At 46.2% G+C, this 14,749-nt stretch overlaps 7 non-coding genes across 7 annotated transcripts; all 7 read right to left on the bottom strand.

Moving 5' to 3' along the window:
* Nucleotides 1-52: 52 nt before the first annotated feature.
* Nucleotides 53-243, bottom strand: LOC130349865 (U2 spliceosomal RNA). The gene has a single exon (XR_008887097.1). It is a non-coding gene; the product is annotated as a U2 spliceosomal RNA (small nuclear RNA).
* A 2,077-nt stretch (nucleotides 244-2,320) lies between these two features.
* Nucleotides 2,321-2,511, bottom strand: LOC130349864 (U2 spliceosomal RNA). The gene has a single exon (XR_008887096.1). It is a non-coding gene; the product is annotated as a U2 spliceosomal RNA (small nuclear RNA).
* Nucleotides 2,512-4,596: 2,085 nt separating this feature from the next.
* On the bottom strand, nucleotides 4,597-4,787 carry LOC130349862 (U2 spliceosomal RNA). The gene has a single exon (XR_008887095.1). It is a non-coding gene; the product is annotated as a U2 spliceosomal RNA (small nuclear RNA).
* A 2,086-nt stretch (nucleotides 4,788-6,873) lies between these two features.
* LOC130349861 (U2 spliceosomal RNA) lies at nucleotides 6,874-7,064 on the bottom strand. Its single transcript, XR_008887094.1, has one exon. It is a non-coding gene; the product is annotated as a U2 spliceosomal RNA (small nuclear RNA).
* A 2,075-nt stretch (nucleotides 7,065-9,139) lies between these two features.
* Nucleotides 9,140-9,330, bottom strand: LOC130349860 (U2 spliceosomal RNA). The gene has a single exon (XR_008887093.1). It is a non-coding gene; the product is annotated as a U2 spliceosomal RNA (small nuclear RNA).
* A 2,085-nt stretch (nucleotides 9,331-11,415) lies between these two features.
* LOC130349859 (U2 spliceosomal RNA) lies at nucleotides 11,416-11,606 on the bottom strand. The gene has a single exon (XR_008887092.1). It is a non-coding gene; the product is annotated as a U2 spliceosomal RNA (small nuclear RNA).
* Nucleotides 11,607-13,679: 2,073 nt separating this feature from the next.
* Nucleotides 13,680-13,870, bottom strand: LOC130349809 (U2 spliceosomal RNA). Its single transcript, XR_008887050.1, has one exon. It is a non-coding gene; the product is annotated as a U2 spliceosomal RNA (small nuclear RNA).
* Nucleotides 13,871-14,749: the final 879 nt, after the last annotated feature.

Here is a 14,749-nt window from a genome sequence, read left to right as displayed (position 1 = left end):
CAGCAAGCAGGTAGCAATGAAAGTAGGAATCTTTCTTTTTAACCCTGTAAGGGGGTGGTGCACTGTACCCGAAGATACTGCCATATCGGGTCAATGCATAGGGCGACGGAAGCAAGCTTCGAAATCGGCCCCCGTTCTCAAAAATCCATTTAATATATGGTCCCCAGATAGGGGACGTATCAGATATTAAACTGATAAGAACAGATACTACACTTGATCTTAGCCAAAAGGCCGAGAAGCGATAACCGTGAAAGGGGCGGGCCCAACAAGGTCCCCTTCATGGGCACTATCACTGCTTGCTGTCAGGGAGGCTGCCAGACAATTTTCCATGCACACTCTGGGCTGGGGGGCAGTCAACCACCAGTACACACAGCAGAACCTAAACCCATACCATTATTGCTAAGCAGCAAGACAGGGGCCCATTGCACTCCCACGGGGCCTTTTTAAATGCAATCCATAACCCGGATTTGCCAGGAACCCTTCTTACTCCTCCTACTTGCATGTGACACTGGGCTTAGGATCTGCATAGGAAACACACACACAAGCACACACCTACCTTTGTTGCCTGCAGATGCCTCCTTGGCTGTCCCCAAACGGTATCAAACCAACACCCACGGGAAGCTGTAAGCATAGAGGACATGCCTGCACCCCATTGGACTTACCTGTGTGGGTTAAATCCGGGTTATTTGACAACCTATGGCGGTGATGGTTCTGCTCAGGCAGAGCAGTGCTGATGCTCCTCATAAAGCTGTCGCTGCTGTGAAGGTTCTAGGTGACATCACAAATCCCTTTGGTTACATACACAACAAAGCTGGGTTGTTGTTGTTTACACTCTGCAAGGCCTGTGGAAGTGAGTGACATCATAGCACTGTAGTTCTGAGGGTTCAAGATGGATGCAACAATCTCCTGTTGCTTCTATGAAGGCCGTAATAGACGACATCACCAAACAGCTCCATAGTCACATACACAGCAAAGGAGAGATGTTGTTTACACCTAGTGATGTCAGTGGTATTGAGTGACATCACAGCACAGTGCTAAGGCTCCTGGGCCTGGACACAGCAGCGGCTGCAATATCTCAACGGAGAATACGTTTATATCTATGTGTGTGTGTGCGCATATATATATATATATATATATATATATATATATATATATATATATATATATTTCTCCGCCGAAATCACTTTTAAACCCATTTCCACCTTTTTTTCCCTTCTCTTCCTCTTACTTTTTTTTCACGTTTTTTTACGTTTTTCTCCTTTTCGCCTCTTTTCTGGGCGTATTATTCTTCTTTTTCTTCTTTTTTTTCGTCTAATGCATACCCCATCAGTGCAGCAATGCTTATTCAATACCGCCAGCAGATGGAGACACTGGGGGATAATTTTCTAAGGATTTATACTGATTTTTCCTGTCTGAATTTGTCGCACAGAAAGTTGCAGGCCAAATATGTGTGACATTTCTGCGACTTTAGCTTCTAGAGCATTTTTACAACATTATACATAGGTGCTGAATACATAAAAAGCGACTGTTCAGCGACAGACAAGTCGCATCGGCTGAAAGTAGGCCAGAATGTCAGTCCATGTTGGAGCAGGTTTAGATACAGTCTAAAGCATAGATCTCAAAGTCTGTGCACAGAATTTAGCAAGGGCCTCGCACCTTCTGATGCATCAGGTAGGTGCACAATAGCATAGCCTAACCCTCTGTACTTTGGTCTATATTGATGCGGGACATAGACAGCCAGCTGATGACCAATCCATTAGTGCAATGGATGGCTGGAAGCATTTGTCTTTGCCTTTGCAATACCACAGAAGCAATGCATGGTCAATGTACAGCAATGACACACCTGTGTGAACAGCCAGGAGACCCCCCCCCATGTTATGTTACATAGTTACATAGTTAGTACGGTCGAAAAAAGACATATGTCCATCACGTTCAACCAGGGAATTAAGGGGTAGGGGTGTGGCGCGATATTGGGGAAGGGATGAGATTTTATATTTCTTCATAAGCATTAATCTTATTTTGTCAATTAGGAACATTCAGCACCCACCCGCTATCAAGGCAGCTGCCTATCATGTCATGCCCTACCTGCACAGGTGTGCTGGCTACTCAAATGATCCAATTAAGGAGGCCATTTAGTCAGCAGCAGCAGAAGTCCTGTGCCTGGACGCTCCAACAGGGGCCAGACACAAGCAGAAGCAGCAGCAGCACCACCTTTTGTTTTTTGGCTGCAGCAGCAGCAAGGCCCACAGGGCTGGCTAGCTGGCTAGCCAGCAAGCAGGTAGCAATGAAAGTAGGAATCTTTCTTTTTAACCCTGTAAGGGGGTGGTGCACTGTACCCGAAGATACTGCCATATCGGGTCAATGCATAGGGCGACGGAAGCAAGCTTCGAAATCGGCCCCCGTTCTCAAAAATCCATTTAATATATGGTCCCCAGATAGGGGACGTATCAGATATTAAACTGATAAGAACAGATACTACACTTGATCTTAGCCAAAAGGCCGAGAAGCGATAACCGTGAAAGGGGCGGGCCCAACAAGGTCCCCTTCATGGGCACTATCACTGCTTGCTGTCAGGGAGGCTGCCAGACAATTTTCCATGCACACTCTGGGCTGGGGGGCAGTCAACCACCAGTACACACAGCAGAACCTAAACCCATACCATTATTGCTAAGCAGCAAGACAGGGGCCCATTGCACTCCCACGGGGCCTTTTTAAATGCAATCCATAACCCGGATTTGCCAGGAACCCTTCTTACTCCTCCTACTTGCATGTGACACTGGGCTTAGGATTTGCATAGGAAACACACACACAAGCACACACCTACCTTTGTTGCCTGCAGATGCCTCCTTGGCTGTCCCCAAACGGTATCAAACCAACACCCACGGGAAGCTGTAAGCATAGAGGACATGCCTGCACCCCATTGGACTTACCTGTGTGGGTTAAATCCGGGTTATTTGACAACCTATGGCGGTGATGGTTCTGCTCAGGCAGAGCAGTGCTGATGCTCCTCATAAAGCTGTCGCTGCTGTGAAGGTTCTAGGTGACATCACAAATCCCTTTGGTTACATACACAACAAAGCTGGGTTGTTGTTGTTTACACTCTGCAAGGCCTGTGGAAGTGAGTGACATCATAGCACTGTAGTTCTGAGGGTTCAAGATGGATGCAACAATCTCCTGTTGCTTCTATGAAGGCCGTAATAGACGACATCACCAAACAGCTCCATAGTCACATACACAGCAAAGGAGAGATGTTGTTTACACCTAGTGATGTCAGTGGTATTGAGTGACATCACAGCACAGTGCTAAGGCTCCTGGGCCTGGACACAGCAGCGGCTGCAATATCTCAACGGAGAATACGTTTATATCTATGTGTGTGTGTGCGCATATATATATATATATATATATATATATATATATATATATATATATTCTCCGCCGAAATCACTTTTAAACCCATTTCCACCTTTTTTTCCCTTCTCTTCCTCTTACTTTTTTTTCACGTTTTTTTACGTTTTTCTCCTTTTCGCCTCTTTTCTGGGCGTATTATTCTTCTTTTTCTTCTTTTTTTTCGTCTAATGCATACCCCATCAGTGCAGCAATGCTTATTCAATACCGCCAGCAGATGGAGACACTGGGGGATAATTTTCTAAGGATTTATACTGATTTTTCCTGTCTGAATTTGTCGCACAGAAAGTTGCAGGCCAAATATGTGTGACATTTCTGCGACTTTAGCTTCTAGAGCATTTTTACAACATTATACATAGGTGCTGAATACATAAAAAGCGACTGTTCAGCGACAGACAAGTCGCATCGGCTGAAAGTAGGCCAGAATGTCAGTCCATGTTGGAGCAGGTTTAGATACAGTCTAAAGCATAGATCTCAAAGTCTGTGCACAGAATTTAGCAAGGGCCTCGCACCTTCTGATGCATCAGGTAGGTGCACAATAGCATAGCCTAACCCTCTGTACTTTGGTCTATATTGATGCGGGACATAGACAGCCAGCTGATGACCAATCCATTAGTGCAATGGATGGCTGGAAGCATTTGTCTTTGCCTTTGCAATACCACAGAAGCAATGCATGGTCAATGTACAGCAATGACACACCTGTGTGAACAGCCAGGAGACCCCCCCCCATGTTATGTTACATAGTTACATAGTTAGTACGGTCGAAAAAAGACATATGTCCATCACGTTCAACCAGGGAATTAAGGGGTAGGGGTGTGGCGCGATATTGGGGAAGGGATGAGATTTTATATTTCTTCATAAGCATTAATCTTATTTTGTCAATTAGGAACATTCAGCACCCACCCGCTATCAAGGCAGCTGCCTATCATGTCATGCCCTACCTGCACAGGTGTGCTGGCTACTCAAATGATCCAATTAAGGAGGCCATTTAGTCAGCAGCAGCAGAAGTCCTGTGCCTGGACGCTCCAACAGGGGCCAGACACAAGCAGAAGCAGAAGCAGCAGAAGCAGCAGCAGCACCACCTTTTGTTTATTGGCTGCAGCAGCAGCAAGGCCCACAGGGCTGGCTAGCTGGCTAGCCAGCAAGCAGGTAGCAATGAAAGTAGGAATCTTTCTTTTTAACCCTGTAAGGGGGTGGTGCACTGTACCCGAAGATACTGCCATATCGGGTCAATGCATAGGGCGACGGAAGCAAGCTTCGAAATCGGCCCCCGTTCTCAAAAATCCATTTAATATATGGTCCCCAGATAGGGGACGTATCAGATATTAAACTGATAAGAACAGATACTACACTTGATCTTAGCCAAAAGGCCGAGAAGCGATAACCGTGAAAGGGGCGGGCCCAACAAGGTCCCCTTCATGGGCACTATCACTGCTTGCTGTCAGGGAGGCTGCCAGACAATTTTCCATGCACACTCTGGGCTGGGGGGCAGTCAACCACCAGTACACACAGCAGAACCTAAACCCATACCATTATTGCTAAGCAGCAAGACAGGGGCCCATTGCACTCCCACGGGGCCTTTTTAAATGCAATCCATAACCCGGATTTGCCAGGAACCCTTCTTACTCCTCCTACTTGCATGTGACACTGGGCTTAGGATCTGCATAGGAAACACACACACAAGCACACACCTACCTTTGTTGCCTGCAGATGCCTCCTTGGCTGTCCCCAAACGGTATCAAACCAACACCCACGGGAAGCTGTAAGCATAGAGGACATGCCTGCACCCCATTGGACTTACCTGTGTGGGTTAAATCCGGGTTATTTGACAACCTATGGCGGTGATGGTTCTGCTCAGGCAGAGCAGTGCTGATGCTCCTCATAAAGCTGTCGCTGCTGTGAAGGTTCTAGGTGACATCACAAATCCCTTTGGTTACATACACAACAAAGCTGGGTTGTTGTTGTTTACACTCTGCAAGGCCTGTGGAAGTGAGTGACATCATAGCACTGTAGTTCTGAGGGTTCAAGATGGATGCAACAATCTCCTGTTGCTTCTATGAAGGCCGTAATAGACGACATCACCAAACAGCTCCATAGTCACATACACAGCAAAGGAGAGATGTTGTTTACACCTAGTGATGTCAGTGGTATTGAGTGACATCACAGCACAGTGCTAAGGCTCCTGGGCCTGGACACAGCAGCGGCTGCAATATCTCAACGGAGAATACGTTTATATCTATGTGTGTGTGTGCGCATATATATATATATATATATATATATATATATATATATATATATTTCTCCGCCGAAATCACTTTTAAACCCATTTCCACCTTTTTTTCCCTTCTCTTCCTCTTACTTTTTTTTCACGTTTTTTTACGTTTTTCTCCTTTTCGCCTCTTTTCTGGGCGTATTATTCTTCTTTTTCTTCTTTTTTTTCGTCTAATGCATACCCCATCAGTGCAGCAATGCTTATTCAATACCGCCAGCAGATGGAGACACTGGGGGATAATTTTCTAAGGATTTATACTGATTTTTCCTGTCTGAATTTGTCGCACAGAAAGTTGCAGGCCAAATATGTGTGACATTTCTGCGACTTTAGCTTCTAGAGCATTTTTACAACATTATACATAGGTGCTGAATACATAAAAAGCGACTGTTCAGCGACAGACAAGTCGCATCGGCTGAAAGTAGGCCAGAATGTCAGTCCATGTTGGAGCAGGTTTAGATACAGTCTAAAGCATAGATCTCAAAGTCTGTGCACAGAATTTAGCAAGGGCCTCGCACCTTCTGATGCATCAGGTAGGTGCACAATAGCATAGCCTAACCCTCTGTACTTTGGTCTATATTGATGCGGGACATAGACAGCCAGCTGATGACCAATCCATTAAGTGCAATGGATGGCTGGAAGCATTTGTCTTTGCCTTTGCAATACCACAGAAGCAATGCATGGTCAATGTACAGCAATGACACACCTGTGTGAACAGCCAGGAGACCCCCCCCCCATGTTATGTTACATAGTTACATAGTTAGTACGGTCGAAAAAAGACATATGTCCATCACGTTCAACCAGGGAATTAAGGGGTAGGGGTGTGGCGCGATATTGGGGAAGGGATGAGATTTTATATTTCTTCATAAGCATTAATCTTATTTTGTCAATTAGGAACATTCAGCACCCACCCGCTATCAAGGCAGCTGCCTATCATGTCATGCCCTACCTGCACAGGTGTGCTGGCTACTCAAATGATCCAATTAAGGAGGCCATTTAGTCAGCAGCAGCAGAAGTCCTGTGCCTGGACGCTCCAACAGGGGCCAGACACAAGCAGAAGCAGAAGCAGCAGAAGCAGCAGCAGCACCACCTTTTGTTTTTTGGCTGCAGCAGCAGCAAGGCCCACAGGGCTGGCTAGCTGGCTAGCCAGCAAGCAGGTAGCAATGAAAGTAGGAATCTTTCTTTTTAACCCTGTAAGGGGGTGGTGCACTGTACCCGAAGATACTGCCATATCGGGTCAATGCATAGGGCGACGGAAGCAAGCTTCGAAATCGGCCCCCGTTCTCAAAAATCCATTTAATATATGGTCCCCAGATAGGGGACGTATCAGATATTAAACTGATAAGAACAGATACTACACTTGATCTTAGCCAAAAGGCCGAGAAGCGATAACCGTGAAAGGGGCGGGCCCAACAAGGTCCCCTTCATGGGCACTATCACTGCTTGCTGTCAGGGAGGCTGCCAGACAATTTTCCATGCACACTCTGGGCTGGGGGGCAGTCAACCACCAGTACACACAGCAGAACCTAAACCCATACCATTATTGCTAAGCAGCAAGACAGGGGCCCATTGCACTCCCACGGGGCCTTTTTAAATGCAATCCATAACCCGGATTTGCCAGGAACCCTTCTTACTCCTCCTACTTGCATGTGACACTGGGCTTAGGATCTGCATAGGAAACACACACACAAGCACACACCTACCTTTGTTGCCTGCAGATGCCTCCTTGGCTGTCCCCAAACGGTATCAAACCAACACCCACGGGAAGCTGTAAGCATAGAGGACATGCCTGCACCCCATTGGACTTACCTGTGTGGGTTAAATCCGGGTTATTTGACAACCTATGGCGGTGATGGTTCTGCTCAGGCAGAGCAGTGCTGATGCTCCTCATAAAGCTGTCGCTGCTGTGAAGGTTCTAGGTGACATCACAAATCTTTGGTTACATACACAACAAAGCTGGGTTGTTGTTGTTTACACTCTGCAAGGCCTGTGGAAGTGAGTGACATCATAGCACTGTAGTTCTGAGGGTTCAAGATGGATGCAACAATCTCCTGTTGCTTCTATGAAGGCCGTAATAGACGACATCACCAAACAGCTCCATAGTCACATACACAGCAAAGGAGAGATGTTGTTTACACCTAGTGATGTCAGTGGTATTGAGTGACATCACAGCACAGTGCTAAGGCTCCTGGGCCTGGACACAGCAGCGGCTGCAATATCTCAACGGAGAATACGTTTATATCTATGTGTGTGTGTGCGCATATATATATATATATATATATATATATATATATATATATATATATATATATTTCTCCGCCGAAATCACTTTTAAACCCATTTCCACCTTTTTTTCCCTTCTCTTCCTCTTACTTTTTTTTCACGTTTTTTTACGTTTTTCTCCTTTTCGCCTCTTTTCTGGGCGTATTATTCTTCTTTTTCTTCTTTTTTTTCGTCTAATGCATACCCCATCAGTGCAGCAATGCTTATTCAATACCGCCAGCAGATGGAGACACTGGGGGATAATTTTCTAAGGATTTATACTGATTTTTCCTGTCTGAATTTGTCGCACAGAAAGTTGCAGGCCAAATATGTGTGACATTTCTGCGACTTTAGCTTCTAGAGCATTTTTACAACATTATACATAGGTGCTGAATACATAAAAAGCGACTGTTCAGCGACAGACAAGTCGCATCGGCTGAAAGTAGGCCAGAATGTCAGTCCATGTTGGAGCAGGTTTAGATACAGTCTAAAGCATAGATCTCAAAGTCTGTGCACAGAATTTAGCAAGGGCCTCGCACCTTCTGATGCATCAGGTAGGTGCACAATAGCATAGCCTAACCCTCTGTACTTTGGTCTATATTGATGCGGGACATAGACAGCCAGCTGATGACCAATCCATTAGTGCAATGGATGGCTGGAAGCATTTGTCTTTGCCTTTGCAATACCACAGAAGCAATGCATGGTCAATGTACAGCAATGACACACCTGTGTGAACAGCCAGGAGACCCCCCCCCATGTTATGTTACATAGTTACATAGTTAGTACGGTCGAAAAAAGACATATGTCCATCACGTTCAACCAGGGAATTAAGGGGTAGGGGTGTGGCGCGATATTGGGGAAGGGATGAGATTTTATATTTCTTCATAAGCATTAATCTTATTTTGTCAATTAGGAACATTCAGCACCCACCCGCTATCAAGGCAGCTGCCTATCATGTCATGCCCTACCTGCACAGGTGTGCTGGCTACTCAAATGATCCAATTAAGGAGGCCATTTAGTCAGCAGCAGCAGAAGTCCTGTGCCTGGACGCTCCAACAGGGGCCAGACACAAGCAGAAGCAGCAGCAGCACCACCTTTTGTTTTTTGGCTGCAGCAGCAGCAAGGCCCACAGGGCTGGCTAGCTGGCTAGCCAGCAAGCAGGTAGCAATGAAAGTAGGAATCTTTCTTTTTAACCCTGTAAGGGGGTGGTGCACTGTACCCGAAGATACTGCCATATCGGGTCAATGCATAGGGCGACGGAAGCAAGCTTCGAAATCGGCCCCCGTTCTCAAAAATCCATTTAATATATGGTCCCCAGATAGGGGACGTATCAGATATTAAACTGATAAGAACAGATACTACACTTGATCTTAGCCAAAAGGCCGAGAAGCGATAACCGTGAAAGGGGCGGGCCCAACAAGGTCCCCTTCATGGGCACTATCACTGCTTGCTGTCAGGGAGGCTGCCAGACAATTTTCCATGCACACTCTGGGCTGGGGGGCAGTCAACCACCAGTACACACAGCAGAACCTAAACCCATACCATTATTGCTAAGCAGCAAGACAGGGGCCCATTGCACTCCCACGGGGCCTTTTTAAATGCAATCCATAACCCGGATTTGCCAGGAACCCTTCTTACTCCTCCTACTTGCATGTGACACTGGGCTTAGGATTTGCATAGGAAACACACACACAAGCACACACCTACCTTTGTTGCCTGCAGATGCCTCCTTGGCTGTCCCCAAACGGTATCAAACCAACACCCACGGGAAGCTGTAAGCATAGAGGACATGCCTGCACCCCATTGGACTTACCTGTGTGGGTTAAATCCGGGTTATTTGACAACCTATGGCGGTGATGGTTCTGCTCAGGCAGAGCAGTGCTGATGCTCCTCATAAAGCTGTCGCTGCTGTGAAGGTTCTAGGTGACATCACAAATCCCTTTGGTTACATACACAACAAAGCTGGGTTGTTGTTGTTTACACTCTGCAAGGCCTGTGGAAGTGAGTGACATCATAGCACTGTAGTTCTGAGGGTTCAAGATGGATGCAACAATCTCCTGTTGCTTCTATGAAGGCCGTAATAGACGACATCACCAAACAGCTCCATAGTCACATACACAGCAAAGGAGAGATGTTGTTTACACCTAGTGATGTCAGTGGTATTGAGTGACATCACAGCACAGTGCTAAGGCTCCTGGGCCTGGACACAGCAGCGGCTGCAATATCTCAACGGAGAATACGTTTATATCTATGTGTGTGTGTGCGCATATATATATATATATATATATATATATATATATATATATATATATTCTCCGCCGAAATCACTTTTAAACCCATTTCCACCTTTTTTTCCCTTCTCTTCCTCTTACTTTTTTTTCACGTTTTTTTACGTTTTTCTCCTTTTCGCCTCTTTTCTGGGCGTATTATTCTTCTTTTTCTTCTTTTTTTTCGTCTAATGCATACCCCATCAGTGCAGCAATGCTTATTCAATACCGCCAGCAGATGGAGACACTGGGGGATAATTTTCTAAGGATTTATACTGATTTTTCCTGTCTGAATTTGTCGCACAGAAAGTTGCAGGCCAAATATGTGTGACATTTCTGCGACTTTAGCTTCTAGAGCATTTTTACAACATTATACATAGGTGCTGAATACATAAAAAGCGACTGTTCAGCGACAGACAAGTCGCATCGGCTGAAAGTAGGCCAGAATGTCAGTCCATGTTGGAGCAGGTTTAGATACAGTCTAAAGCATAGATCTCAAAGTCTGTGCACAGAATTTAGCAAGGGCCTCGCACCTTCTGATGCATCAGGTAGGTGCACAATAGCATAGCCTAACCCTCTGTACTTTGGTCTATATTGATGCGGGACATAGACAGCCAGCTGATGACCAATCCATTAGTGCAATGGATGGCTGGAAGCATTTGTCTTTGCCTTTGCAATACCACAGAAGCAATGCATGGTCAATGTACAGCAATGACACACCTGTGTGAACAGCCAGGAGACCCCCCCCCATGTTATGTTACATAGTTACATAGTTAGTACGGTCGAAAAAAGACATATGTCCATCACGTTCAACCAGGGAATTAAGGGGTAGGGGTGTGGCGCGATATTGGGGAAGGGATGAGATTTTATATTTCTTCATAAGCATTAATCTTATTTTGTCAATTAGGAACATTCAGCACCCACCCGCTATCAAGGCAGCTGCCTATCATGTCATGCCCTACCTGCACAGGTGTGCTGGCTACTCAAATGATCCAATTAAGGAGGCCATTTAGTCAGCAGCAGCAGAAGTCCTGTGCCTGGACGCTCCAACAGGGGCCAGACACAAGCAGAAGCAGAAGCAGCAGAAGCAGCAGCAGCACCACCTTTTGTTTATTGGCTGCAGCAGCAGCAAGGCCCACAGGGCTGGCTAGCTGGCTAGCCAGCAAGCAGGTAGCAATGAAAGTAGGAATCTTTCTTTTTAACCCTGTAAGGGGGTGGTGCACTGTACCCGAAGATACTGCCATATCGGGTCAATGCATAGGGCGACGGAAGCAAGCTTCGAAATCGGCCCCCGTTCTCAAAAATCCATTTAATATATGGTCCCCAGATAGGGGACGTATCAGATATTAAACTGATAAGAACAGATACTACACTTGATCTTAGCCAAAAGGCCGAGAAGCGATAACCGTGAAAGGGGCGGGCCCAACAAGGTCCCCTTCATGGGCACTATCACTGCTTGCTGTCAGGGAGGCTGCCAGACAATTTTCCATGCACACTCTGGGCTGGGGGGCAGTCAACCACCAGTACACACAGCAGAACCTAAACCCATACCATTATTGCTAAGCAGCAAGACAGGGGCCCATTGCACTCCCACGGGGCCTTTTTAAATGCAATCCATAACCCGGATTTGCCAGGAACCCTTCTTACTCCTCCTACTTGCATGTGACACTGGGCTTAGGATCTGCATAGGAAACACACACACAAGCACACACCTACCTTTGTTGCCTGCAGATGCCTCCTTGGCTGTCCCCAAACGGTATCAAACCAACACCCACGGGAAGCTGTAAGCATAGAGGACATGCCTGCACCCCATTGGACTTACCTGTGTGGGTTAAATCCGGGTTATTTGACAACCTATGGCGGTGATGGTTCTGCTCAGGCAGAGCAGTGCTGATGCTCCTCATAAAGCTGTCGCTGCTGTGAAGGTTCTAGGTGACATCACAAATCCCTTTGGTTACATACACAACAAAGCTGGGTTGTTGTTGTTTACACTCTGCAAGGCCTGTGGAAGTGAGTGACATCATAGCACTGTAGTTCTGAGGGTTCAAGATGGATGCAACAATCTCCTGTTGCTTCTATGAAGGCCGTAATAGACGACATCACCAAACAGCTCCATAGTCACATACACAGCAAAGGAGAGATGTTGTTTACACCTAGTGATGTCAGTGGTATTGAGTGACATCACAGCACAGTGCTAAGGCTCCTGGGCCTGGACACAGCAGCGGCTGCAATATCTCAACGGAGAATACGTTTATATCTATGTGTGTGTGTGCGCATATATATATATATATATATATATATATATATATATATATATATTTCTCCGCCGAAATCACTTTTAAACCCATTTCCACCTTTTTTTCCCTTCTCTTCCTCTTACTTTTTTTTCACGTTTTTTTACGTTTTTCTCCTTTTCGCCTCTTTTCTGGGCGTATTATTCTTCTTTTTCTTCTTTTTTTTCGTCTAATGCATACCCCATCAGTGCAGCAATGCTTATTCAATACCGCCAGCAGATGGAGACACTGGGGGATAATTTTCTAAGGATTTATACTGATTTTTCCTGTCTGAATTTGTCGCACAGAAAGTTGCAGGCCAAATATGTGTGACATTTCTGCGACTTTAGCTTCTAGAGCATTTTTACAACATTATACATAGGTGCTGAATACATAAAAAGCGACTGTTCAGCGACAGACAAGTCGCATCGGCTGAAAGTAGGCCAGAATGTCAGTCCATGTTGGAGCAGGTTTAGATACAGTCTAAAGCATAGATCTCAAAGTCTGTGCACAGAATTTAGCAAGGGCCTCGCACCTTCTGATGCATCAGGTAGGTGCACAATAGCATAGCCTAACCCTCTGTACTTTGGTCTATATTGATGCGGGACATAGACAGCCAGCTGATGACCAATCCATTAGTGCAATGGATGGCTGGAAGCATTTGTCTTTGCCTTTGCAATACCACAGAAGCAATGCATGGTCAATGTACAGCAATGACACACCTGTGTGAACAGCCAGGAGACCCCCCCATGTTATGTTACATAGTTACATAGTTAGTACGGTCGAAAAAAGACATATGTCCATCACGTTCAACCAGGGAATTAAGGGGTAGGGGTGTGGCGCGATATTGGGGAAGGGATGAGATTTTATATTTCTTCATAAGCATTAATCTTATTTTGTCAATTAGGAACATTCAGCACCCACCCGCTATCAAGGCAGCTGCCTATCATGTCATGCCCTACCTGCACAGGTGTGCTGGCTACTCAAATGATCCAATTAAGGAGGCCATTTAGTCAGCAGCAGCAGAAGTCCTGTGCCTGGACGCTCCAACAGGGGCCAGACACAAGCAGAAGCAGAAGCAGCAGAAGCACCACCTTTTGTTTTTTGGCTGCAGCAGCAGCAAGGCCCACAGGGCTGGCTAGCTGGCTAGCCAGCAAGCAGGTAGCAATGAAAGTAGGAATCTTTCTTTTTAACCCTGTAAGGGGGTGGTGCACTGTACCCGAAGATACTGCCATATCGGGTCAATGCATAGGGCGATGGAAGCAAGCTTCGAAATCGGCCCCCGTTCTCAAAAATCCATTTAATATATGGTCCCCAGATAGGGGACGTATCAGATATTAAACTGATAAGAACAGATACTACACTTGATCTTAGCCAAAAGGCCGAGAAGCGATAACCGTGAAAGGGGCGGGCCCAACAAGGTCCCCTTCATGGGCACTATCACTGCTTGCTGTCAGGGAGGCTGCCAGACAATTTTCCATGCACACTCTGGGCTGGGGGGCAGTCAACCACCAGTACACACAGCAGAACCTAAACCCATACCATTATTGCTAAGCAGCAAGACAGGGGCCCATTGCACTCCCACGGGGCCTTTTTAAATGCAATCCATAACCCGGATTTGCCAGGAACCCTTCTTACTCCTCCTACTTGCATGTGACACTGGGCTTAGGATCTGCATAGGAAACACACACACAAGCACACACCTACCTTTGTTGCCTGCAGATGCCTCCTTGGCTGTCCCCAAACGGTATCAAACCAACACCCACGGGAAGCTGTAAGCATAGAGGACATGCCTGCACCCCATTGGACTTACCTGTGTGGGTTAAATCCGGGTTATTTGACAACCTATGGCGGTGATGGTTCTGCTCAGGCAGAGCAGTGCTGATGCTCCTCATAAAGCTGTCGCTGCTGTGAAGGTTCTAGGTGACCTCACAAATCCCTTTGGTTACATACACAACAAAGCTGGGTTGTTGTTGTTTACACTCTGCAAGGCCTGTGGAAGTGAGTGACATCATAGCACTGTAGTTCTGAGGGTTCAAGATGGATGCAACAATCTCCTGTTGCTTCTATGAAGGCCGTAATAGACGACATCACCAAACAGCTCCATAGTCACATACACAGCAAAGGAGAGATGTTGTTTACACCTAGTGATGTCAGTGGTATTGAGTGACATCACAGCACAGTGCTAAGGCTCCTGGGCCTGGACACAGCAGCGGCTGCAATATCTCAACGGAGAATACGTTTATATCTATGTGTGTGTGTGCGCATATATA

This window comes from Hyla sarda, unplaced genomic scaffold, assembly GCF_029499605.1.
Source record: "Hyla sarda isolate aHylSar1 unplaced genomic scaffold, aHylSar1.hap1 scaffold_924, whole genome shotgun sequence".
NCBI classification, from domain to species: Eukaryota; Metazoa; Chordata; class Amphibia; order Anura; family Hylidae; genus Hyla; species Hyla sarda.
This window is presented reverse-complemented; position numbering and strand designations above follow the sequence as displayed.